Source organism: Felis catus, chromosome A1 (genome assembly GCF_018350175.1).
Source record: "Felis catus isolate Fca126 chromosome A1, F.catus_Fca126_mat1.0, whole genome shotgun sequence".
NCBI classification, from domain to species: Eukaryota; Metazoa; Chordata; class Mammalia; order Carnivora; family Felidae; genus Felis; species Felis catus.
In genome coordinates this window covers 20920001-20946235 of record NC_058368.1, presented here as the reverse complement: position 1 = coordinate 20946235, position 26235 = coordinate 20920001, and the positions used below count along the sequence as shown (strand labels likewise).

The window sequence follows — 26235 nt, the reverse complement described above, 5'->3', positions numbered from 1 at the left end:
CACAAAACTATGAGGTCATGACCTGAGCCAAAATCAAGAGTCAGATGCTTAACCAACTGAGCCACCAGGTACCCCTTCCACCATTTTTTAAATTGGGTTCTTTGGAGATTTTTTGGTGTTCTGGTATATAAGTTATTTATATTTTGGATACTAACCATTTATCAGATATGTCATTTGTGAGCGTCTTCTCCCATTCAGAAGGTTGCCTTTTGGTTTTGTTGGTTATCTGCTGTGTAGAAACTTTGATTTTGATGTAGCCCCATAAGTTTATTTTTGCTTCTGTTTCCCTTGCCTCGGGAGACATATCTAGAAGGATGTTGCCACAACCAATGTCAGAGAAATTACTGCTGTATTTTCTTCTAGGATTTTTATGGTTTCAGGTCTCAAATTTAGGTCATCAATACATTTTGAATTTATTTTTGTGTAAGGAAGTTGTCCAATTTCATTCTTTTGCATGTAGCTATCCAGTTTCCCTGGTATCATTTGTTCAAGACAGTGTCTTTTTCCCATTGCATATTCTTTCCTCCTTTGTCAAAGATTAATTGACCATATAATTGTGGCTATATTTCTGGTTTTCTATCCTGTTATTGGTCTATGTGTCTATTTTTGTGCCAGTATCATACTGTTTCGATTACTACATCTTTGTAATATAACCTGATGTCTGGAACTGTGATATGCCCAGCTTTGTTTTTCCTTTTTGAGATTGTTTTGGCTATTTTGGGTCTTTTGTGGTTCTCTACAAATTTCAGTATTGTTTGTTCTAGTTCTGGGAAAAATGTTGTTGGTATTTTGATAGGGATTGCATTAAATATGTAGATTATTTTGGGTATTAGAGACATTTTAACAATATTTATTCTTCCAGTCATGACCATGGAATATCTTTCCAGTTCTTTGTGTCATCTTCAATTTCTTTCATCAATGTTTTATAGTTTTCAGAGCACAGGTCTTTCACCTCTTTGGTTAAGTTTATTCCTAGGTATCTAATAATTTTTGGTGCAATTTTAAATGGGATTTTTTTTCTTAATTTCTCTTTCTGTTGCTTCAATATCAGTATATAGAAATGCAACAGATTTCTGTATGCAGTAAAACTTTGGTTTGCGAGCATAATTCGTTCTGGAAACATGTTTATAATCCAAAACACTTGTATATCAAAGTGAATTTCCCCATAATAAATAATGGGAACTCAGATGACTTATTCCACAACCCAAAAATATTCATATAAAAATGATTATAATACTGTAGTATAATGCAAAATAAAAAATAAAATACAAATTACAAAGAAAAATAAATAAATAACTTGCACTTCCCTTTGAAAGCCTTCGTGGCTGGTGTGAGGGAGACAAGAGACAGGAGGATTACTGTGTAGGACAACTTTCTCTATCACTAACACAATCACTGCTATCTATTGGAGCAATGGAATATTTCTTTTTGTGCACCTTTCACAAGGAATCTATCCAATGTCACTTGCTTTTGGCTACTTTTGAGAATTTTGTGGAAATATGACATTTCATTGATGATCACACACAGTCCCGCAGTGAAAGAGAGAGAGAAGAACCTTTGGCTCAGCTGTGATTCTGTGACATTTGGCATCACCTGCTACTTGTATTGCAAGACATCGCTCGTTCATCAAGTTAAAATTTATTAGAAATGTTTGCTTTTCTTGCAGAACACTCGCAAAACAAGTTACTCACAATCCAAGATTTTACTGTGTTGATTTGTATCCTATGACCTTTCTGAATTCATTTTTCAATTCTAGAGTGTTTTGGTGAAATCTTTAGGGTTTTCTCTATATAATATGTCATCTACAAATAGTGAAAGTTTTACTTTTTCCTTACCAACTTGGATACCGTTTATTTCTTTTTGTTCTCTTATTGCTGTGGCTAGAACTTCCAGTACTATGTTGAAAAAAAAGTGGTGAGAGTGGACACCTTTGTCTTGTTCCTGACTTTAGGGGAAAAGCTCTCAGTTCTTCACCATTGAGTACAATGTTAGCTGTGGCTTTTTATATAAGGTTTTTATTGTGTTAAGGTATGCTCCCTCTAACCCTACTTTATTGAGGGTTTTTATCATGAATGGATGTTGTACTTTGTCAAATGCTTTTTCTGTATCTATTGAAATGATCATATAGTTTTTACCCTTCCTCTTATTGATGTGATGTATCATGTTGATTTGTGAATATTGTATCACCCATGCATCCTGGGAATAAATGATACTTGATCGTGGTGAATGATTTTTATAATGTATTGTTGGATTTGGTTTGCTAATACTTTGTTGAGGATTTTTGCATCCATGCCCATCAGAGATATTGGCTTGTGATTCTTTTTTGGTGGTATCTTTATCTGGTTTTGGCATCAGGGTAATGTTGGCCTCATAGAATGAATTTGGAAGTTTTCCTTCCTTTTCTATTTCTTTGGAATATTTGAAAAGAATAGGTATTAACTCTTCTATACATATTTGGTAGAATTCACCTATGAAGATGTCTGGTCCTGGACTTTTGTTCGTTGGGAGTTGATTACTGACTAAATTTAATTGCTAGTAATGATCTATTGAATTTTTCTATTTCTTCCTGCATCAGTTTTGGTGGGTTATATGTTCTAAGAATGTATCCATTCCTGCCAGGTTGTCCAGTTTGTTGGCATATAATTTTTCATAACATCCTCTGACAATTGTTTGTATTTCTGGGGTGTTGGGTTTTTTTCTTCTTCCATTTGTTATTTTGTTTATTTAAGTCCTATCTTTCTCTTTTCCTCTCTCTCTCTTTCTCTCTCTCTCTCTCTCTGTCTCTCTCTGTTTTTTTTTTTTTTTTTTGATGAGTCTGGCTAGAGGTTTATCAGTTTTATGGATTTTTTAAAAAGTTTTTTATTATTTATTTATTTTGAGAGAGAGAAAGCATGAGCAGGGGAGGGGGAGAGACAGAGAGAGAGACAGAGAGAGAGACAGAGAGACAGAGAGGATCCTAAGCAGGCTCTGTGCTGTCAGCACAGAGCCCAATGGCAGGCTCAAACTCACAAACCATAAGATCATGACCTGAGGCAAAATCAAGAGTCAGATGTTTAACTGACTGAGCCACCAGGTGTGCTTTGTTGATTTTTTTCAAAGAAACAGCTCCTAGTTTCATTGATCTGTTCTATTTTTTTTTTTTTAGGTTATATGTCATTTATTTCTGCCCTAATCTTTAGTATTTGCTTCCTTCTGATGCTTTGTGATTTTCTTTGTTTTCCTTTTTCTAGCTCCTTTAGATATAAGGTTAGATTGTTTGCAAGATTTTTCTTGCTTTTTGATGTAGACTTGTATTAGATTGTTTATTTGCAAGATTTTTCTTGCTTTTTGATGTAGACTTGTATTACAATAAACTTTCTTAGAACCACTTTTGCTGCATCCCAAAGATTTTGGACGACTATATTTTCATTTGCATTTGTTTCCTTGTAATATTGTATTTCTTCTTTGATTTCTTGGTTGACCCACTCATTGTTTAGTAGCATGTTACTTAACCTGAATGTATTTGTGCTCTTTCCAGATTTTTTCTTGTGTTTTATTTCTAGTTTCATAGCGTGGTGGTCAGAAAAGTTGCATGGTATGACTTAGATCTTTTTGAAATTGTTGATACTTATTTTGTGGACCAATATGGGATCTATTCTAGAGAAGATTCCATGTACGCTTGAAAAGAATGTGTATTCTGCTGTTTTAGGGTTGAATGTCCTGAATATATTTGTTAAATCCATCTGGTCCAGTGTGTCATTCAAATCCACTGTTTCCTTGTTGATTTTCCGTTTGGATGATTTGTCCATTGATGTACATGGGGAGTTAAAGTCCCCTACTGTTGTTGCATTATGATCAATTAGTTCATTTATGTTTGCGATGAACCCATGTTGGGTTCATAAATATTTACATGTGTTGCATCTTCTTGTTGGATCGTTCCCTTTATGATTATGTAGTGTCCTTCTATGTGTATTGTTACAGACTTTGTTGTAAAGTCTGTTTTGTCCAATGTAAGTATTGCTACTCTGACTTTCTTTTGACATCCTTTTGCACAATACATGTTTATTCATCTCCTCACTTTCAATCTGCATGTGTCTTTAGGTCTGAAATGAGTCTCTTCCAGGCTGCATATAGATGGGTCTTGTTTTTTTTTATCCATTTCATCACCATGTGTCTTGATTGGAGCATTTAGTCCATTTACATTCAAAATAATTATTGATAGATATGTATTTGTTGCCATTTGGTATGTGTTTTGTGGTTGTTTTTGTAGTTTTTCTCTCATCCTTTCTTCTCTTGCACTCTTTCATGGTCTGCTGGCTTTCTTTGGTGATACACTTGGATTGCTTTCTCTTTCTTGTTTGCAAGTCTATGACTGGTTTTTGAGTTTTGATTTAGGATTGTATATAACATCTTCAGCATATAGCAGTTTATATGAAGTTGATGGTTGCTTAAGATTGAACCCATTCTTACTCCTCTCTCCCCCACGTTTTAGGCATATATTGTCATATTTTTACATCCTTTTAGTTTGTGAATCCCTTGACTGATTTTTGCAGATACACTGATTTTTACTCCTCTTGTGTTTCCTATATTTTATACTCTCACTTTCCTTTCTACTCGTAGAGTGCCCTTTAGTATTTCTTGTAGGGTTGGTTCAGTGGTCATGACCTTTGGCTTTGTTTGTCTAAGAAAGTCTTTATCTCTTCTTCTCTGTATGATTGCCTTATTGGATAGAGTATTCTTGGCTGCAAATTTTTCCCTTTCAGCACTTTGATTATATCATGCCACTCTCTTCTGGCCTGCAAAGTTTCTGCTGAAAACTCCACTGATAGCTTTATGGGGTTTCCCTTTTATATAACTGTCTTCTTTTCTCTTGCTATTTTGAAAATTCTTTATCACTACTTTTTGCCATTTTGATTACTATGTGTGGGCTTCCCTGGGTTGTTATTTTGTTGGGGGATATCTGTGCCTCCTGGATCTGCATATCTGTTTCCTTCCCCAGATTTAGGAAGTTTTCAGCTATTATTTCTTCAAATAAATTTTCTTCCCCCTTTCCTCTCCTTCTTTTGGCATCCTTATAATGCAGATGTTATTATGCTTGATGGAGTCACTGAGTTCTAAGTTACACCCATTTTGCAGAATTTTATTTTCTCTCATGGGCTCAGGGGGATTAATTTCCATTACCCTGTCTTTCAGGTTCCTAATTTGCTTCTCTACTTCCTCTAGCCTCTATTTATTCCAACTAGAGAATTTTTAAATTTTATTTTTTGTGTTCTTCATCTCTGGTTCTTTTTATCTCTTTGTTAAGAGTCTCACTAATGTCCTCCTCTCTTTTCTCAAGTTCAGTTACAGTATCTTTGTGATCACTACTTTTAATTCTCTAACAGGCATATAATTTATATCAGTGTTACTTTCGTCTGTTGCCGTGATTTTGTCCTCTTCTTTCATTTGGGACGTATCCCTCTCTTCATTTTGTCAAATTCTCTGTGTCTGTTTTGTGTGTTAGGAAAGTCAGCTACATCTCCTGCTCTTGAAAGTAATGACCTTATGAAGAAGAGGGCCTGTGGTGCCCTGCAGGGCAGTGTCCTCCGTTCCCCAGAACCTGGTGTCTCAGGGGGTGTCTTCTATGTGTGTTGCATGCACCCTACTGTTTTCCCTTAGCTGCTTTTTCCTTCCATCCAGTCATCCTGTTTCCCTGTTGTGGGCAGTATTTGGTGGGGTGCGGCATGCAGGTTAAGAAGGTGTGTGCATACCAGCCTGTTTGTGAAATGAGACTACCGTTGCAGGTGCAGGGACTGGGGCTGCGTGGGTGGAGCATGAAATTTTAACAAGGTGCTCCCTGGGCTTCCACAGACCTGCTGCCACTGCCACCACCGCTATGACCAAGGTCCCACAAGGTGCGCTAGTCAGGAGATGCGGCGTTGGAAGGTTTGTGCTGGTCTTCTGGGGGAGGAGACTCACAGAGCTGGGACTTAGGCAAGTTTGACTGGGGAGAGTGGATGGGCCAAAGCATGGAGGGTGGGGTCTGGGGGAGTTGGTTAAGCAAGTTAGGTGGTGAATGTAGGTGCCATGCTGGTTCCTGCAGGTGGCCATGTGTTTATACTGAGGGGTGGGAGGGGGAAATGATACCTACCAGCTCCTTTGTTCCTGGAAGGGTCTTCCTGTGATCTCTTTTCCCTCCTAGACATGCTCTGAGATGAGTAAATAGCTCTCCCTCTATATGTCCCAGAGGCTTTTTCAAACTACAGCTTCTACAGTGTATCTCTATGGGCTGTTTGTCATGCTGTCTCTTTAAGGGCAGAACTCAGTTTCCTTCACCCTTGGCGTTCCCCAGAACTAAGTAGCTGATTTTTAAAATTCCAGGTGTTAAGTCCCTGTGGCTATAAGAACTCACAAAATTCAGCCCCTCTCTTTCAAAGCCAAATTTTATGGGGATTCACCTTCCCTCCATGGACTCCCAGTGTGACAGTCTGTTTCTCACTCTTCTTCATGTCTGTGGCTCCCCTCCGCCACCTGCCCTCACCACCTCCAGCAGTCACGGTTCCTCTCTCTTCCCACTGCATCTTCCCCCTTCCTGCCCTCTACAGTGTGGCATTTTCTCCGCCTGTAGTTGTGGAGTTTATTCTGCCAGTCTTCAGGTTGTTTTCTGGGGTATTTCTGTGGATGTGAGTCTTATCAGGATGTATTCATGAGACGAGGTGAGCTGAGGGTCCTCTAATTCCACCATCTTCCCAACCTCCTCCTCTAGTCTGGAAACTTCTTCCTCTGTGTACCTGTTGGCTCAGTCTCACAATTCACTGAAGCCTGTGGTTAAAGGTCATCTCATAATAGAGGTGCTTCCTGACCTTCCTCCCCGAAAGGACGCACTCATTTCATCCCTTTATGGTCCTTTACTATTCTTTGTGGCACTTACTGCCATGTGAAACGTTACGTATTCTCCATGTGTTTGCTTATTTATTATATACGCCCCCGTGATGGACCATATGCTTCATGAGAGCAGGATCCTTGTCTGTTTCGTTCACCATGGTTTCTCTACCACCCACCACGGTGCCTGGCACAGAACAGCACTCAATAAATATGTGTTGAAGAAAGCTGTTCCTGTGGTTTCTGAGCATGCTAGGGATGGGGATCAGGGTAAATGGGCCTCTGGCATGCCCTGCCTCCTCAAACCAAAACCAAAATGTAATATAATTTGAATATTCAAATGTTATCTGAAATTTTGCAGGTATGACTTGTATATATTGTACATTACACCTAAAGTAAATATAAAGTTTTAAATCTGCATGATGTATCCTGGCCATGAGAAGCTGTTCTCGGGGTCTGATTACCTGAACATTGGATAAAGAACCCTGATGGGCTATGATCTCTACAAGTTCAAGAAGCCGTGGCATGCACATGATTCAGGACGTACAGTTCAATTGGATCAGCTGAAATTCTGCGTTTTGTGGTTTTTCCGTTAACACCTGACAATATAGTTCCTCTGCTAGTATATTGTGCACTTTTATTTCACGTCATACTAAAGCCACAAAGTTATGGGTGTGGGGAAGAAGAGGTAGAAAATAACACATCTCCTGGCTTTTTGTTTCTGAATTCTCATACTTCCTGCAGCGCTCTGCATTGGAAGTAAAATTTTGTCAAGAGTATTAGGGGAAATAATTGAAGAAACTTTTGACAGGATAGCTGAGAAGAAAATGGGAGAGGCAACATTTTGAGTCCAGTTAAATTTTACCACAATGTAAAAATAAGCTCCCATAAGCCCCTTGTCCTCACGGTGCCCCAAGCAAATGACACAGACATGGAAAGATTTATGTAATTCAGTGGGTTTCACACTGTTAGGAAGAAATATTGGAGAGAGGGAGTGTCACTGGGAAACCCTGACTGTGAATTTGGCTTTTCACCAGCCTGACCTGTGGGGTGTGTGTGTGTGTGTGTGTGTGTGTGTGTGTGTGTGTACATTCACACACACGCAAGTGCATTCCAGAAACAATTAAGAGATATTTTGTTCCTTCGCAGCTCTGCCTCATTCCCATTTGTTACCACTTCTTCTTTCTTCTTTTCTTACAACTCAAAGAAAAAGCATAATCTCACTGTCCACGATTTCTTCTCCATCTATAACTTAATGGCTTCCCAGCTGTGCTATTTTCTGTTTTATAGTAAATAATTGTAAGGCATTTTCATTTATCCAGAAAATTTTTATTGAGTGCCCACTAGTTCCAAGCACTAGCAAAACAACCCATAAAGCCTTTTGAACACTTTCTATGATCTGAGTAAGCTCTCAGAGAACTTTTAAAGATACCAGTCGAAAGATCCATCCAAGAAATATGTTGAGAAAAAGTAAACAAATGATGTTCCTTTCTCTTGCAAAAGATAGACACTTAATCCTGGTGTTCGGTGGAAAACTTTACTGTAAGATGTGTAGGGAGGTTATGTATGCCAATGGTTCTCTATCAAAATAACTACAAATTCTAACACTCGAGAAGAATGTCTCAGAAGAAGCCAGGACCAGATGTTTCATGACATATGCATAAACAGCACACAGGAACATGCTTATGTATTTTATTATCCTTTTTTCATCGGGCTGAAATGCCTAACCCAGAGATACAGGGAAGGTTATGCCAACATTGTATAGAAAATTCTCAGCCTCGCTTCATGCCTAAAGATAGAAATATAAACACTGTTTCAGAGACTAGCTGAGTCGGTGGCCCCCTGGGTATGAAGGGTGTCTTTTTTTAGGGACGTTTTAATCAGCAAATTATTGAGATGACATCATGTATTGTTGTTAGCTGAATTCTGTGGTAGAAAGTGGGTAGGAAGAAGCCATAGTACTTTGGAAAATTAATGGCATTCACTATTTCCCAGATTCTTTGAAACCAAGATTAGAGCAGCAGTTCCAGAAGCAGGAATACTTGTTTTTTTGGAGGAGATTTCTTTGCCTCTCCATTGGTTCCAAGAGTGGACTCTGTTGGTGTATTTCATGAGAGTTGTGAATGTGGAAGTTATAAAATGCGTTGATAGGTTGTGCTACCCATTTGGGCTGTTGGAAAAGTTCCTGGGAGCACAGGGTTAGGTGGCCCTTTCTACCCACGCAACTGAGGCTCTAGACAACTGTAATGGTTGGGGAAAGGGAAGTTCGGACATTTGATTTTCTGATGAACTTCACTAAGAGGAAAACTTATTTATTCCCATACTTGGAGTTGAAAATATTTATGAGAAGTCTGCTTACCTTTATCAGTAAATACTATTTAGAAGCTGTAATGGAACCTTTGCTCATGTTTGAAAATCTTGCATCATTGGACATTATAAATTCCCTGCACTTGTACAGTGGAGATCATTAACTGTGGCCTAAATATATAGCACAGGACTGTCCATAGGTGGTGAATTTTGGACTAAATCCCTCATAAAGGCTTATATGCTGCCTTTTTGAGAGCTAATACTTAAGATTCTGGGTAGCTGTATGTGCCTATTCTGCGGACGCTCAGCCACAAGCATTTTGAGAAGAAAGATGGAGAATTCATTTGTAAAAGCTACATAATGATTGACAAGGGAATGAATAAAAGCCCAAGACTAAAGATTGACAACTCAAAACAATCCCATCCTGTAAGTGAATAAGGTGAGACCGGGAGAAGTGAGGTAGATCATTCAGAGCAAAGCCACAGAACAGGTTAAAAGGAGAGAGAGGCCAGGCCTCTGTCTCCCAGGAGAGTCTTTCTACCATACCCGACCGCCTGCACAGCCCAGTAGGGTCTCATCAGCAGACTTGGGACAAAGGGGAGCCCCTGCCAGTTGGGAACCTGGTCACTCCTTTGGGTGAGCCCTTTTGCTCATAGCTATCATCTATTTGACCCCCCTACTGTGACCATACTCTCTTCCAGGTTCTTCTTTCATCCTCACAGCAACACCATGAGGTAGTATGATCATTGTGCTCACTATACAGATGGGCAAATTGAGTTCCAGCCCCATTAAGGAACTTGCTCAAGGATGTACAGGTAGAAAGAGACCGAGCTGGGATCCAAATCTTGGTCGGTGGGGTTTGAACATATCTTCTCTCTACAACCTGGTGTGTCCTTCACTGTTGCTCCTGGTGGGGGAGGGGGGGTGGTGCCCTGTTAAACATCTCCTTCCCCGGCCCCCGAGATCACTGCCGTGCTTGGCCAGATTCCTGGCACCTGTGATCTTGGAGCCAGCTGCAGCTAGACTTTGCAGGCCTCAGAGGCGGGGCTGGGTGGGCACGCCCCTCCCAACCCTGTGAATGAGTGTTTGATTTGCCTTAGCTCACCATTGGGTGGAGTCCACTTTGGGCAGAACACTTAGTGGCTGAATAAACACTCAGAGCATCTTGGAAAGGCTGCATGGACTGGTGGTTTGACACCGATCTGGACTGTTTGGAGAGGCGCCACTGAGAGCCAGCTTCGACCACTGGTGCGCTATTGAGAGACCTTGTCTTCTTAGCCTCTCACTGTCCTAGTTTCCTTGGAGGTCAACTGAGGACAAACAAATCCTGTTATTTCTGCTGAGTTTCTCTTCTCCAGGCTGAGGACAGAGGCAGGAGACGCCTCTGAAATGCTGGACAAAATAAACTAAAGGCAGCCAAAATGGAAGAGGCTGCTTCACAACCTCATACCTGGGAGAATGATAGGGATGCACAACGCTGGGCACAGATTAAAGAAACACTTTGTTTTCTATTCTCAGAAGCCCTTGGAACTGGCCCATTAGCAGAGTTGTTTCCTTTTATCACCTCAGAGACTGGAATAGAGGCTTTGGGAGTTGATGCTGTGGGTCCATTACCTGGCTCTGACTTGGATCTCACAAAGGTTTAATTCAATTAAGCCATGGCCATGAGCCCGAGATAAGTGCAGGATAGTGGGAGCTGGCAGGTGATTGTGAATGCTGCTGCATGGACGTTGGAGACACGTGGGCAGAGTGTTCCCAATGTGCCAAGACAGCCTGTTACATGGAAGAAGTTGGGGATGCTCTGCTATGAATTACTCGCTCTAAAGCTGAAGTGTGAACATCAGGGACTGTTTTGTAGTATTTTTTCATTAGTCTGTAGAAAGATCTAATCTATACACATATGAAAACTCACAGGAGATCCAAAAACTAACCTAGAAAAATGTCTTTGATAAAGTGAGTGTTCTTGAGTGTATAAAATCAGTTTTTCTTTGTCTGATTGAATGAGGCATTTGGAGATTGAAGATGGTTGGTGGGATAATCAAGTGCCAGTATGTCTTCAAAGAAGACGAAAGAAGAGCAAGAGACAAAGAAGATAAGACCATCTATGATTGGTATATAGAAATCCATTTCAGCTTTTTGCATTGTTGGTAGGAATGCAAGCTGGTACAGCCACTCTGGAAAACAGTACGGAGGTTCCTCAAAAAACGAAAAATACAACTATGCTACGACCCAGCAATTGCACTACTAGGCATTTATCCACAGGATACAGGTGTGCTGTTTTGAAGGAACACACGCACCCCCATGTTTATAGAAGCACTATAGACAATAGCCAAAGTATGGAAAGAGCCCAAATGTCCATTGATGGAATGGATAAAGAAGATGTGGTATACACACACACACACACACACACACACACACACACACACACACACAATGGGGTATTACTCGGCAATCAAAAAGAATGAAATCTTGCCATTTGCAGCTACGTGGATGGAACTGGAGGGTATTATGCTAAGTGAAATTAGTCAGAGAAAGACAAAAATCATATGACTTCACTCACATGAGGACTTTAGGAGACAAAACAGATGAACATAAGGGAAGGGAAACAAAAAGAATATAAAAACAGGGAGGGGGACAAAACAGAAGATACTCATAAATATGGAGAACAAACTGAGGGTTACTGGAGGGGTTGTGGGAGGGAGGATGGGCTAAATGGGTAAGGGGCCCTAAGGAATCTACTCCTGAAATCTTTGTTGCAGTATATGCTAACTAATTTGGATGTAAATTTTTAAAAATAAAAAATAAAATAAAAAAAATCCATTTCTGCTAAAAATATTCCAAAGGAGAGCCATCTCTGGAGCTTGAGACCTGCATCATTGACTTTTAAAATACTTTCCCTTTCTATTCCCTGTTGATCTCTGTCCAAATAAAATAATCACACTCAAGTAAATTATTTCTCACACTGTGTCTCACAGAGAACACTGCAATTACTGTGGAGCTGAAAAATTACTGACAGACATAAGGGACGTGTTGCTCTAAGTTGCCTGGAAAGGTGTCTAAACAGTCCAGCGACTTTATGTGATTAATGAGCATGCAAGAGTCAACAGTAGAGGCGGGAGTTCTGAGTTCAATTTCTTTTCCTTGATGCTAATGAGCAAGGAATGGAGACTAGCTTAGATTTAGGACATTAAATTAGGATCTGGGTAATTTAGAATGATGATAATGTAGCCCTGAATAAGAGTTGTGCCCCTTCTTCATCTATGTGCCAATTTAGCCCCCCCCCCTTTTTTTTTATTGAGTGACTATTTGGTGGGAATAACGAAAAATAGCGCTAAAATAAATGCTGAAGACTTCTCAGAAAATAAAAAAAAAAAACAACAGATATCTAAGGGGACAGCAGTGACCTCCGTCTCGTCTTTCAAGGGTTCAGCTTAAATAACTATAAATTACAACTCTCCTTGCCAACAGAACTTCCTTGACTTGTATAAGATGTTAGTTCCTGCTCTTATAAAATTTCATAGCTCCCTGGATTTTTCTTTGCAATATTAATCGCAACTGTAATTCTACAGTCTCTTGTGTTTTTGTTTAGTATCTTTCTTGATATCATGAAGGCAGGGGTGGTGTCTATCGTCTTTACCTACATATTTCCAACTCCTATTGGGCACAAAGTAGAAACTTAATAAAAATGTAGAATGAATGAGTGAATGAATAAATGAATGAATAGCTCTTTCATAATGGCTACTAAATTTGTTGTTAGAACTGCATTCTTTGTACGTTAAGTTTGTTGGAAGCATTCAGAGAGATACTGGTCTGATGAATTCAGTTATCTTTCAAAAGCTAGAAATTTCTTTAGACGGGCTGCTGAAACTAAGGATATGTTTTTCTGAAGTAAATTCTCAGTTTCCAGATGATAGTGCCTATTTATAGCTATAAGTTGACACAGAGCTACTGACACAGAACAACCCAGTTATATTGGGTTTATATTTTTGAAGGGGAATTACCATGTCAAAATGAGATTGCTCATCTCTCACTTGTCGACAAGCTTCATCATTTCCTCATAATCAAGATTTGTGAACATCCTATTGGGAAGGGTTATCAGAGTCATGGAAACCAAATAATGATGGTCATTGAGCCTCTCTTATGGGCCAAGGCTTTTTAGTTATTTGGTGGTCATTGAGCCTCTCTTATGGGCCATGACTAAAAAGCCTTCACTGCAGTTCAAGGGTTAGGTCATTTCCATGGCCCTGGCTGCTTGTAAGCAAAGCTATTGGTTCTTAATGTGGATACCAGACCTATACAAGTGAAAAGTTTTCTTGGAATCTTTTGGACTTTTTTTCCCTACTGATTTAGGGGAAATTTCCAAAATAAATATCAAAGAGCCATAAGTCAACAAAGAAGAAAGTCATAAATTGATAAAGGGAAGAAAAATGTGATTTCCCTCCCTGCTCTCTTTCAGGACACTGAAAACAAGGTTTTGAAGGCAAGTTGTTAAAATCAGGTGTGGGTGCAAACTTGGACCTTCCATATCTGGTCTGAGTCTAGGTCTGTGTTTTCTCAAAAAGCATTTCAAACTCCATGGAACCAATGTAGGCAAGAGGAAAATGCTTAGGACTGCACAAAGTGGAAGCATTTGCCTTGTGTCGCCTCACACTGTGCTACTGTGGAGGGCAATGTTGGTTCCATGTAGACTCCAGTGAAGTGTTTTTCCACACCAGAGACGACAGCAGAATGTTACTGTGAAAAAAAGTCAATATTTTCACTTCTGTTTCTATCTGGTTGACTTTAAAATGCCAGTTGTCCAGATAGAAAGTTGTTCTTGCACTCTCCCGTGGTGGAGGGGTGCAGGTTCCTTCCACGCAGCACTGAAATGCCTTGTGGTTGATGTAATGGAGTGAGGTTTGGTACAGTAGACTGGCCCAGGGACTAGGCCCATGTCCTTGTTTTGGTTTTGACACTACTTCATCTCAGGCTTCCTTGTTTCTGAGTTTGAGTATCATCTGGTTAAGCCTTAGTTTACTTATCTGGGAAATGGGTGGACTGAATAGATCATCTCGTCTGATCTGTGGAAGTCTTACATTGTGTGAGTCTATGATAGTCAGGTGAGTGGATGATTAAGTTCCTACTTAATGTGGTAAGAATGTGAGGTTACCCATGCCCAGGCCTGGTGAGTTTAGTGTGTTGTCAGGGCCTTTCACCTTCTATCCCACTCTGTTCCCATTCTTACTATACATTGACAAAAAATAAAGAGAGGAAAAATTTGAGGGATGCAAAATTGCGTACAGCGTGTTTACATTTGCCTTTTATAGTCTGTGCTAGAGTGCCTCAAATAGTACTGCTTTATACTACTTGGACAATTTAACCACTTCTCAGCAACTTTGATAATTCTAGACATTTCACCATTTAAACATATTTTCCAATATCCAATCTATTTTTTTCTTAGCCTATATTTTCTGTTAGATTTTTAAAAGAAGTATTCATTTGCACACAACAGTTTCTAAATTACAATATAAACTCTACTACTAACACTGTGATAACAACAAATAGTTTTAGAATGCTTTATTATTTTTTTAATTTTTTAATGTTTATTTATTGTTGAGAGTGAGAGAGAGACAGAGTGCAAGAGGCGGAGGGGCAGAGAGAGAAGGAGACACAGAATCCGAAGCAGGCTCCAGGTTCTGAGCTGTCAGCACAGAGCCCGACGTGGGGCTCGAACTCACGGGGTGTGAGAACATGACCTGAGTTGAAGTCTGCCACTTAACTGACTGAGCCACCCAGGCACCCCAGTTTTAGAATGTTTTGAAGTTCATTTTGTCCATAGGATTCATCCCACTGGGGTGTCCAGAAAGCTATAGTTTTTTTTTTATTTGAAAAATAATAGGCAAATACTGATGTTATATTGGTGAAGGGTGGGGGGACAGAATTTTAGCCATCAAGATCTTGCATTTTGGTGATAATCCATTTTGTTATTTGCAACAGTTTGCATTCATCTGAAAATCAAAACTCAAATTTGGTTGAGCCCCAAGATTGTGTTTTTGAAGACTCATGACTTGATCTTGCTTGGTAGACTTACAATTTAAAGAGAGAAAAAGAAAGCTATTAAATCTTAAGTTGAGAGAGGTGGATGTATGAAGACCCCTTCTTTTATACACCAAACAGACGACTGTGCTTCACAGAGCAGGAGGGCCATACTTGCCTCTGAACTGGTGCCACTTTCAGAACCAAGCAAACACCTGTGCCTTTTTCCTCCAAGAGCTTTCAATAGTATCACTCCTCAGTGACAAATGGCCCTACCAATATATGTTCTCTCTTGTAGTGCCCACTTGACGTGGTGACATCACACTCTCCCAGGTCAATCTTAAGCTACCCAGGGTACAGGAATGACATTTCTTATGTGAATGAGACCACCCTTTATCAGTCTGCCTACAGGCCCTTCTTGTCGTCTTTTTTGGTGGCAGTCTAAGAATAGCAGAGGTGCGGCCAACACTGAAAAAGTCACATTGCGGGAATGCAGAGATTACATCCTAAAAAGTACAGGAGGAGACACGGTTGGAAGATGTGTTGTTCTATGTTTATTGTACAAAATTCTGAATGGTAAATTTAACATGACCAGAAAAGAAATTATTGTCTAATTTTGCCTACATTCTCTGGATATGACTTGTATTTGTGGTCCTCATTCATGAATCAGGCATGGTAACAACCTTGGAGTGAGTTATTAGAAGCCAATATTCACATGGTTATGATGTAATCATTATCAAGTAAATTCAGGGGCAAGATCTGAAATGTTTTAATATACACAGGCTCTGAAGAGCCATGATACCGTGGCTAATAACAGTGTGGCTACTTTTGCTTCATGATGGCAGATATGAAATTGACCAGCAAGGGGCACAATCGACAATAAAGAGCCTAAAGAGAGAGTTCCTGGACCTGAGCTGGAAGCGGTGGTGCCCAGAAAGCACACGTGCCAATTGGACAATTAGACAAAGAGTAGGTAAGTAGCTCATCTCTACCTAGTACTCTAAATCTTCACTGAGAAATCACTATATCTCACATGCGACCTCTGATTTTGTAAGTATTTTTTTGAAGTTAAATTCATGTAACATAAAATTAATCCTTTTCAAGTATACAGTTCAGGGGTGGGAGGATGGGCAAAATGGGTGAAGGCAAGTGGGAGATACAGGCTTTCAGTTACAGAAGGAATAAGTCACAGGGATGAAAGACACGGCACAGGGAACACAGTCAATGACAGAGTAATAGCGATGGATGGTGACAGACAGTAGTTGCACTGTGGTGAGCGCAACATCGCATATAGAGTTGTTGAATCACTAGTTGTGCACCTGAAACTAATGTAATGTTGTGTGTCAACTATACTCAAATAAAAAATTAAGAGAATAAACTGTACAATTCAGCGGCATTTAGTACTTTCACAATGTTGTACAACCACCACCTCTATCTACTTACAAGATACTTTTATCACACCGAAAGGAAGCCCTGTATCCACTAAGAAATGACTCCCATTTCCTTTTTTTCCCCAGTTTCTAGCAACCATTAATCTTTCTCTATACGGATTCCCTATTCTTGATACTTCGTGTAAATGGAATCATACAATATATGGTCTTTTGCGTTTGGCTCCTTTCATTTAGCATGTTTTTGAGGTTCCACCATGTTGTATCATGGATCGGTGCTTCATTCCTTCATGTGGCTGAATAATACTTTGCGGTATGGCTATAGCACATTTGGTTTATCCATTCATCAGTTGACATTTGGGTCGTTTCCACCTTTTGGCTGCTGTGAATAGTGCTGCTACGAACACTTGTGTATAGGTTTTGTTTTCAGTTCTTTTGGGTATATACCTAGGAGTGGCATTGCTGGCTCATCTAGTAACTGGATGTAGAATCACTTGAGGGGAGTTTTCCAAAGCAGCTGCATCATCTTATATTCATACCAGCAGAGTATGAGGGTTCGAACTTCTTTTATACCCTCACCAACACTTGTTATTTTACATTGATTCTGATTATAGCCATCCTAATGGGTGTGAAGTGGTATCTCACTGTGGTTTCTGTTTGGTGTAATATATTTTTAATCGAATTATTTTTTTAGATATAGGCACAGTAAAAAATATTTGTCCCGGGTGCCACCTACCCTAGTAACAGCTCCAATCATCTTCTCAGAGAACCAATTAAGGAATAGGCCTCCCTTTCTTCATGCCTTAAAATTCTTATCTTGCGAGTAATTCTTATGTTACATAACATAGATAGGACTACAACACATATATGTAATTCCACATATGTATGGTAATCGCACACCTATCACACATACATGTAATGACACATATATTACACATATATGGTTGTATTCTGGGAGCATATTTTGGGACACTTCAGCGCTTATTGGGAATGCAGAATCTTAGGCACCCACACCAGACCCCTGAATCAAAATTCACATTTGGACAAGATACCCAGGTGATTTAAGGTTCAGAGGCCTTGAGAGCTTTCTGTCTTTCTGAAGAGGGAGAGAAGAAGTCCATGCCAGGAAACCATTTGCAGGTGCAACAGATAGAATCCAAACTTTATAAAATACAGGTGTAGTGTGCGACCTCAGGGTAGTGGTTCTCAAGCCTGGATGAATACTGGGAACCTCTGAAAGTTTTAAAATATTCGTGTCTCGGTTCCAACCCCTGAAAGATTATGGTGTAGTAGGTCCTGGGTGGATCCTGCTAAGAAGATTTTTGAAAATCTTCAGGTGATTCTAATGCATGATCAGTTTTGAGAACTGTCTGTGTGAATAGCATTAGCTGAGCTATTCTCAAAGCAGTGATTTGCAAATGGGAAGGAGTGAGACTTTTCCATGAGGACAGAGACGCAGAGGAGTGGCCAATGGTGCTGGAGCAGGGCAGAGAGTAGAAGCTGGGGCTTATAGTGAGAAGAATTCATCCGTGGAAGGCATCAAAGCCTTTAACTAGAGTTTTAATATTGTGCAGAAGGCAATTGAGAGCTCTTGTAGAGCATTAGAAGAGGGACAGGTGATTTTCATTACTGTTGGACGATGTGAATTCTGGAGACCAGCACGTTTCTATAATATAAGGTACGGACTTAGGGCTTTGCCCTTAAGATTGAAAATAAAGAGGCAGAAGACAAGAATATATAAGGTTCCCTCAGAGTTTAGTTATGTAACTATAACTCATTAGTAGTTCTCTAAGCAACTTAAAACTTCTCCAAATTCAAGAAATAGTTGAGTAGTTTAAGAATCCATAAAAAGACAGACAAACAAATATCATATGTGCATGGTTGCCTCAAGGAAACTTTCTATGCCTATAAAAAGAATTTGTTTACTGATAATTAATTACTCTCCAGAGTTTTTAGTATTCAACAGTTCCACACTTTCCTTCATTCATATTTTTATTCATTCAACAAGTATATTGAGTGTGTGCTTAGGATGTTATAGGGGAGGTTTAAGAACCAGAAGTGTGTGTTTGGACTAGACCATTGGTTCCCAAATGGGGCAGTACCCTCTGTGGTGGGTTTTGGAAGTTTAGGGGGTGTTTTTGGTTGTTGCAGCAGTTGGGGTGAACTAGTGGCTTGCGGTGGAGGACAGCAATGTTAAGTGACCTGCTATTCCCTGAGATGTCCTGCACGATGAAGAATGATCTCATACCCACACAACTTGCTAATAGCTTGGACATTCATGTAGGTGGAAAACCCTGTTTGTAGTTATCCAAGCTTAGAATCAAACTCAACTATGTTAAATTATCTAAACATAGAACCTAAACCTGACTGTATGTGCACAAACACACACAAATACTTCCTTGAGTTTTAGTAAATGTAAGACTTTACCAAGACTGGTCCTACTGTGCATACTGAGAGAAGATAGTGCCTTGTTTCATTCAGCCCTTTACCAAGAATTGTTCATTGTTTTGGAAAATGGCATCACCAATGGTAATAATGAACCTGGTGTTTAAGTCTTCATTAGTTTGATTTTGCAGTAATTCTGCATATAACATATTGAAAGCTAATTTTTGAAAGTGCTTGCATTTATGGCTTTCATTCAGCTGTAACGTGAGCCTGTGTGACGGTTAGTTTTATGTGTTAACTTGACTGGGCTCAAGGATGCCCGGATATCTGGTGAAACATTATTCCTGGATGCATTTGTAAGACATGTTTCTGGGAGAGATTAGCATTTGAATTGAGTAACCTGAGTAAAGTTTACTGAGTAAACTGAGTAAAGAAAACCACTCTCACCAATGCTCCCGAGCATCTTCTTACCTTGAGGGCCTGAACAGAAGGTGGAAGGAGGGCATGTTCGCTTTCTCTGCTCGAGCTGAGACATCCATTTTCTCCTGCCCTGGGATGTTGGTGCAACTGGTTCTTAGGCTTTTGGACACAGGCTGTGACTTACACCCCGGTCCTGGATTCACAGGCCTTTGAATCAGGACTGAATTAACCACCAGCTTTTCTGATTCTCCACCTTGTGGTTGGCAGATTGTGGGATTTCTTGGCCTCCATGTGCATGTGACCAATTCCTACATATGACTGTATATAGGTATATATGACTCAGCCACCCAGGCGCCCCATACATGTCTTTTTACATTATAAACTATTTTCTTTTAGTTTTACTCTATATTATAATTACAGAAGGGTGTTAATTATGTAACAATTATTTGTGCAGGTAAACTATATTGTCTATGGAGTTCATTTTAGAATACTAGATGAGATGTTAGAAAACATTTGTCATCAAAAAGAACATTGAGTTTGCTAGAGTTGAAAACCACTAGACTAAATTATCTTTGAGGCCCTTTCTCCCCTTGCAGTCCTGAGATCCTCCCTAATCTAGAGTGGGGTTTAGGAATTCAGGCTCTTAGAACCAAAGGCCATTGGTTTGAATCGAGGCTGTCCTACTTCCTAGCATTACAGTCTTAGGGAGGTTTTTATAACTTCTTCATGCCTCATTCCTCATCTCTAAAATGATGTAATAATATCAGACACTTCATACAGTGGTTGTGAGGGTTTAATGATTTCTCTATACGTAGCTTTTAGAAGGTGCTCACAGTGAAGGCTCAAGGGAAGGGCTTATTCGCTTCCTTATCTCTTAGACAGCTATAACTGGTAAACATGCCCCAGGCTCTCTGCCTATAGCTCAGCAAGCCCATGGATCAGACACAGTCATCCTAGGTAGGGGTTGGTCCAGCTTCTCCTTGGTCCAGACTCACTCATCTGTGGACATTGGAGCCCTGGCCAAGCAGTCCTCTAACTGGTCAGGACTGGAAATATGGCTACCCATGTGGCTGGGCGGGGGAGTAGGTGTCCCACAAGAAGTAGGTGTCCCACATGAGTAGGTGTCCTACAAGAAGTAGTGATTCTGTTTCTAGAAGGGGCAAGGGATGCTTAACTGTTCTTACCTCCCTGCATGAGCCTGAGGGGTTGAAGAATACCCAGTTCTCCGTGTAAAGGTCATGGCTGCTACACTTGCCCCTACCCCTGACCAGCTACCAGTCTCTTCACTGAGAAGCTCGAAGGATGCCTTCTAAAATGTAGGTCAGATTTGCTCCCTCTGCCTTAAGCACTCCCGAGACTTCCCATCTGCTAGGGTCTGAATATGTGTGTCCAACCCCCAAATCCTTATGTTGAAATCCTAACCCCCAAAGTGATAGTGTTAAGAGGGTGGGGTCTTTGGGAAGTGATGAGGTCATGAGGGTGAAGCCCTCATGTATGGGATTAATTCCCTTATAAAAGAAGCTATCGAGGGGCGCGTGGGTGGCTCATTCAGTTAAGTGTCTGACTTTGGCTCAGGTCATGAGCTCAGAGCCTGAAGCCTGCTTCAGATTCTGTGTCTCCGTCTCTCTCTGCTTCTCCTCCACTCATGCTCTGTCTCTCTCTTAGAAATTAATAAACATAAAAAAAAAAGAAGCTATAGAGAGCTCCTCTCCCCTTCCATAATGTGAGGACACAATGAGCAGTTCTGTGACCCACAAGAGGACCCTCACCTAGCCACAGTGGCGCCCTGATCTCGGACATTACCCTTCCAGAACTGTGACAAATAAATTTCTGTTGTTTATAAGCCACCTACTCAGTGGCATTTTATGATGCCACCTTGAATGGACTCCGACACCGTAGAACTCAGTGTAGGAGCCAGGGGAAACTTACCATGGCTCTTGATCAGACCCTGTGTGCCATGCCCTCAGCCCCCATCCTATCCTGACCCCATTTCCTCTGGCCACTGTCCCCACTACCTTCTCTTCTGCCACACTAGCCTCCAGGCTATGTCCTGAGAAGCCAGGCATTGTTTCCTCAGGGCATTGAACCTCTTGTCCTTCTGCCTGGAGCTTTCTTCCTGATGTGTCCCCATAACTCATCCCTCACTTTTCAGGTTCTTGTTGGAGGTCAGCTTACCAGAGTGGTCTTTGCTGATCACAAATATAAAACAGCAACACCACACTCTCCATGATGCTCAGTCCCTCAGCATTGTTGATTCTTCTTCATGGCACCATTCATTACCTGACACTTTTTATATTTCTTATCTCCTCCAAGCAGAGTATAAACTCCATGAGAGCAGAAACTCTTTTTTTTTGTTTTTTCATGGTTATGTTTGCAGTACCTAGATGATCTGGAATATACTAGATGCATGTTCTGGCTTAAATTGTGTCCCCCCTATGGATGCTGGAGTATTCACCCTCAGTACCTATGAACATGGCCTAATCTGGAGATAGGATCTTTTCAGATGATCGCGTTAAGATGAGGTCACTAGGGTGGGCCCTAATCCAAGATGTGCCTGTACACGAAGGGGAAATTTAGACACAAAGAGACATGCACAGAGGGAAGATGTGAAGAGACACAGGAAAAAGACAGCTATCTGCAAGCCAAGGAGTGCTTGCAACTGACAGAAGCAGAGAGAAAGGCCTGGAACAGATCCTTCCCTAGCATCTTCAACAGGGAGCGTGGCCTTGTCTACATCTTGATTTCAGACTTTGGCTTCTTGACCGGTGGAACAATAAATTTATGTCATTCTAAACCACCTAGTTTGACGTCCTTCGTTACAGCAGCCCTAGAAAATTAATATGGTGCATAATAAATGCCTGTTGAATAGTGGATATTGAACGAGCATGATCGTTCTGCCAGTAGTGTGCACTTCTTCCAGTTCCTAGAAGTTTGTGGCTAACCATCTAGAAAGCAGAAATGTGTCTCAAGATTAGTGGACAAATTCTCCGTAGAGGATAAACTTTTATTTTTGTTCAGACCCTTCAATAGTTAAACAGTAGGAGTGTGGTCAGGAAGGTACCAGGTGAAATAAACGAAATGACAGCAACACTTACAGAAAATTAACCATATGCCAGACACTATTCTAGTACTTTACATGTATTTACCTGCTTAATCCTCACCACAGCCCTCTGAAATAGGTACTATTTTTATTCCCAATTTCCAAATGAGAAACGGAGGCATGAAGAGGTTAAGTGACATGCCCAAGGTCAGACAGCTGTTAAACAACAGTGCTGGAATTTCAACCCAGGCAATCTGGTGTCTAATTTTAAACCGTTCTCTGTGCTGTTCTGCATATGTAATTGGTCGCCTGACTTCACAAACCCCAGCCTTCGGTAGAAGTCTGCTGCTTCAAGGATAGATGGAATCGGGAGGATGCCCGGCATAGGGTCATGCATGCAGAAAAGGGGCAGCCACTCCAGAGGTGAGAAACAGCTGAGAAAGAGAGGGAGTTCAGGAGCAGAATTTAGAGCCAGAAGGGGTACTGAGCACCCAAGCTGCCCATGAAACTCCAGACAAATCACAGAGTACGCCGGGTCACCTGGAGGCCGGTATACTTACCAAAGAACAACGTACCCCTCGGGTGTTAGAGGACTTAGAACCCCAGAAGGATGGCAAGCATATCTGCCTACTTGGAAGGAACAGAGCAGAACTTACTCTCTGATGGAGGGCCCCCATTGGGCCTGCTAAACAGGTTGGGGAGGAATTACAGGATACAAGCCGAGAACACGGACTCAAGAAAGAAGCAGTGAGTAAGGAACGCAGGTGAAGGAGGGTGGGGAGGCCAGCTGCGCCCTTTACGTGCTCCAGAGAACAAACCTTGTGTCAGCTTGTGGCTTTTGTAGGTTAATATTTTATGCTCTAAAAACTCGAATTCATTCTTTGGGCTTTATTATTTGTTAGGTGCTTCCTGAGTGGAGGGAGATAGGCTAGGTTCTTGGGGAGGCGTCACCAGCAGAGCCTCATGTGGTTTGCTTTCACGTAGTGGGACTCCTTCTCACTTGAAGGATTTGGTTCTCCTTTTAGCCACAGAGCATTTCATCCCCGCCGACGTTTTGAGTCTGCATCAGCTGTGTCGGCCGGGATCCCAAAGACCGGATTGCTCCCCTGGGACTCTGAGAAGGGATTTTTCTTCTTGAAACCCCCCTTTTATTTAAGTGCTGGCAACAGGGTTATAACAAGGAACATATTTCAAGACCATTTTCTCCATCCCTGTCTATTTCTGCAATCTTTATTTTAGTAAATAAAAGCGAGGGGCCAAGTCCTGTTTTTCCCAGGACAGTTTTGCCTCTCACAGAGTGTATTTCTGAAATACTAACTCAGGGGCCGTTGGGGCGCCCTCACAGCACAAAGCGGCAGCCGTTGAAGCACACATTTGCTTTACCAGCCTTTCATCCATGCCCTTCCATAGACACACCAGATAAAAAGTCCAGAGTGCTGCATTTCTCTTCACACAGACCTCAAGTTTTCTGACATCTGGAAAAAAGTGGTTTGCTATTTGGACCTTCCAGCAAAATTCTCTTTCAATTGGATTCACATAAGACTATACTGCTCACTTATAGTTTGGACGATAGCGACACCTTTCCTTTGACTTGGCAACACTGGAGGCTATTTGGATAAAAATGAAAGCCCTTGAAAAAGCATTAGGGACATTGCCACACTCCCGCTGTAAAGGTGTGAGAGACTGTTGCTCAGTCTTCTGACCAGAGCTGAAAACGTCTCTTAGCTCACCCAGACCATGTCAGCCGTTTGAACTGGGATCTGAACTCCTGATTTAAAAGTCGACATCTTTAAGGTCTATTCCTGGGGTACCAAACAGCAGAGGTGCAGACAACTCAGGTCTGCAGAAGAGGGTAACCTGAGATGAAAACCCCTTTGTTAGCTTTGAAGGGTCTGGGTTATGCAGACCATCTGCTGACCCTGCTCATAATCCCAAGCCATTGGTTAGCACACCCCCCCGCCCCCGCTTCCCTTCGCCTAGAAAGTTTTCCATAGAAGAGGATTTCGCAGATCTGAGGGGGGCTTGGCAAGAGAATGGAAAAGAGAATGAGAGGAAACAGGAGAGAAAAATCGTCAAGATGAAAAATGAACAAGATTTATGAGGGCAACTCATCCCTCGCCTACTGCTCAGTACTGCTCCCTGAGATAGATTTTCCAGTTCCTCATACAGACTGGTTTCAAATGAGGCAAATTAGCAGGCTGCCATCACTTTCTTTGAGAAACTGTCAACAGATTAATAGATCTTCCCAATATAGTAATTCTACCCCCCCCTCCCATAGTGAGCCTATATTTTCCATCACATCACTGAATTTATGTCTCCCATGGAGTAGTCTAAGGCTTTGTTTATGCCCTTTGGATGCTTGTTTCTTTATCCACCACTATCGTATTTCCTTATAGCGATGTGATCGCTTGGCCAGGTTATATACATTTAAGCCTTTGGAGTAAATCCTTCCAACCCATAATTATTTTCATGCTGCTCTTCAAAGTTCCTCTGTGTATTATCATCTTCTTATGCTTTGGGGCTCTACCCTGTGCAGGGATAATGGTAATGGGGCTGTGCTTGGACCCCGATGCCTGGAGCAGGGATCAGTACCTGGGAGTCTGCAGTCTCCTTCTGGCTTCCACTCTTGCTTTAGGACAAGTTATTAAATCTTTTGAAATCTAAAATTTCTCACTGGTGGCAAAAGTAATTTTGGCCTCTTCTCTCAATTCTTGGCCATTGAGTTTCTTTTCATAGTCTGTAATCCCTACGCCCAAGTCTGGAGGTACCTCATTCTTATAGTAATCCGTCCCCACCATGTGGCCCTTGGGGCTGTGGGGACAAGATTAAGGGTACAGAGAAGAGAAGATAGGGTTTTGTGATTCTCACAGAAAGGGAAGGGCTGTGAAGAAATACAAGTTGCCTTATAGAATATGGATAGGATTTAATGTAGGTAGAGGAAGATTGAATCTCTTGGAACAAAGTGTTGACTAAATACAGTGCTTGCATCATACATACAGTCTCAAGAGGCTATGCATGAGATCACCTCTCTGCCTTATGTTCATTCGGTGCCTCATTTGCTCTCATCAACACACAGACTTCTGTTCTGCTACTCTGTTCTTGATTTCTTTCTTTCACCAAACCTCAGGCTTTGGATCCTATTTTTCTCCCATATGTGCTTAAAAAACTTGTTTTTTAAATTCATCTGTGTCTTTTGGTTTTATAGAAAGGTCTTGAGAAAACCTGAAAACCATTAGGACTTCGAAAGGAGACTTGATTAAGACCCGCCCCCCTCCCCTTCATTTAAAAAGAAAAGCTCTTCAAAGTTCTACAGCTATGAAGAACATATTTTTAGGTTCCTTGTGGTTACTTTAATGTCTGACCTTTCTTTGACATCGCGTTTGTGAGAGACAGGGCATATCTCCAGAGATAAAAATTTGATCCACCATTTTCAGCCCATGCCAAGTCCCAAATAGTCGACCCTGATTCATCCTGTTAAAGTTAAATGCTTGTCTTCTTTCATTCACACCCCTTGAGCAAAGCATCACTGAGACCTTTTGGTGTCCTCTCCTCTCCTCTCGCTACCTCCCTCCAGCTCAGGGAAACACAAGTTGCCCCTGAATCTGAGAGCTCAGCAGTCCTGACCGGGCATCGCCCTGTTGTGCCCTTTGCTGGTGTTTTCTGTCTGTCTTCTCTTCAGTGCTGATTACCTGGGTTTGAGGCCAGATGTGGGTCCTGCTTTTTAGAGACTTCCTCTCAGCTCCCCTCTGCCTGCCCCTGCCCCTGTGACCACTCAGAACTTACACTGCCTCTTCTAGGTTACTCTAGATAGTTGCGACCCAGGACCCTGGATGACTACTC

At 41.2% G+C, this 26235-nt stretch overlaps 1 long non-coding RNA gene across 2 annotated transcripts in view; it reads left to right on the top strand.

Annotated features, from left to right (window-relative positions):
* The window catches only part of LOC123383991, a 116781-nt gene that overhangs the window by 47679 nt on the left and 42867 nt on the right, over positions 1 to 26235 (top strand). For both annotated transcript variants that reach the window (XR_006594468.1, XR_006594463.1), the window contains exon 3: positions 16008 to 16135. This is a non-coding gene — a long non-coding RNA (uncharacterized LOC123383991). The remainder of the gene's footprint in view (positions 1 to 16007; positions 16136 to 26235) is intronic.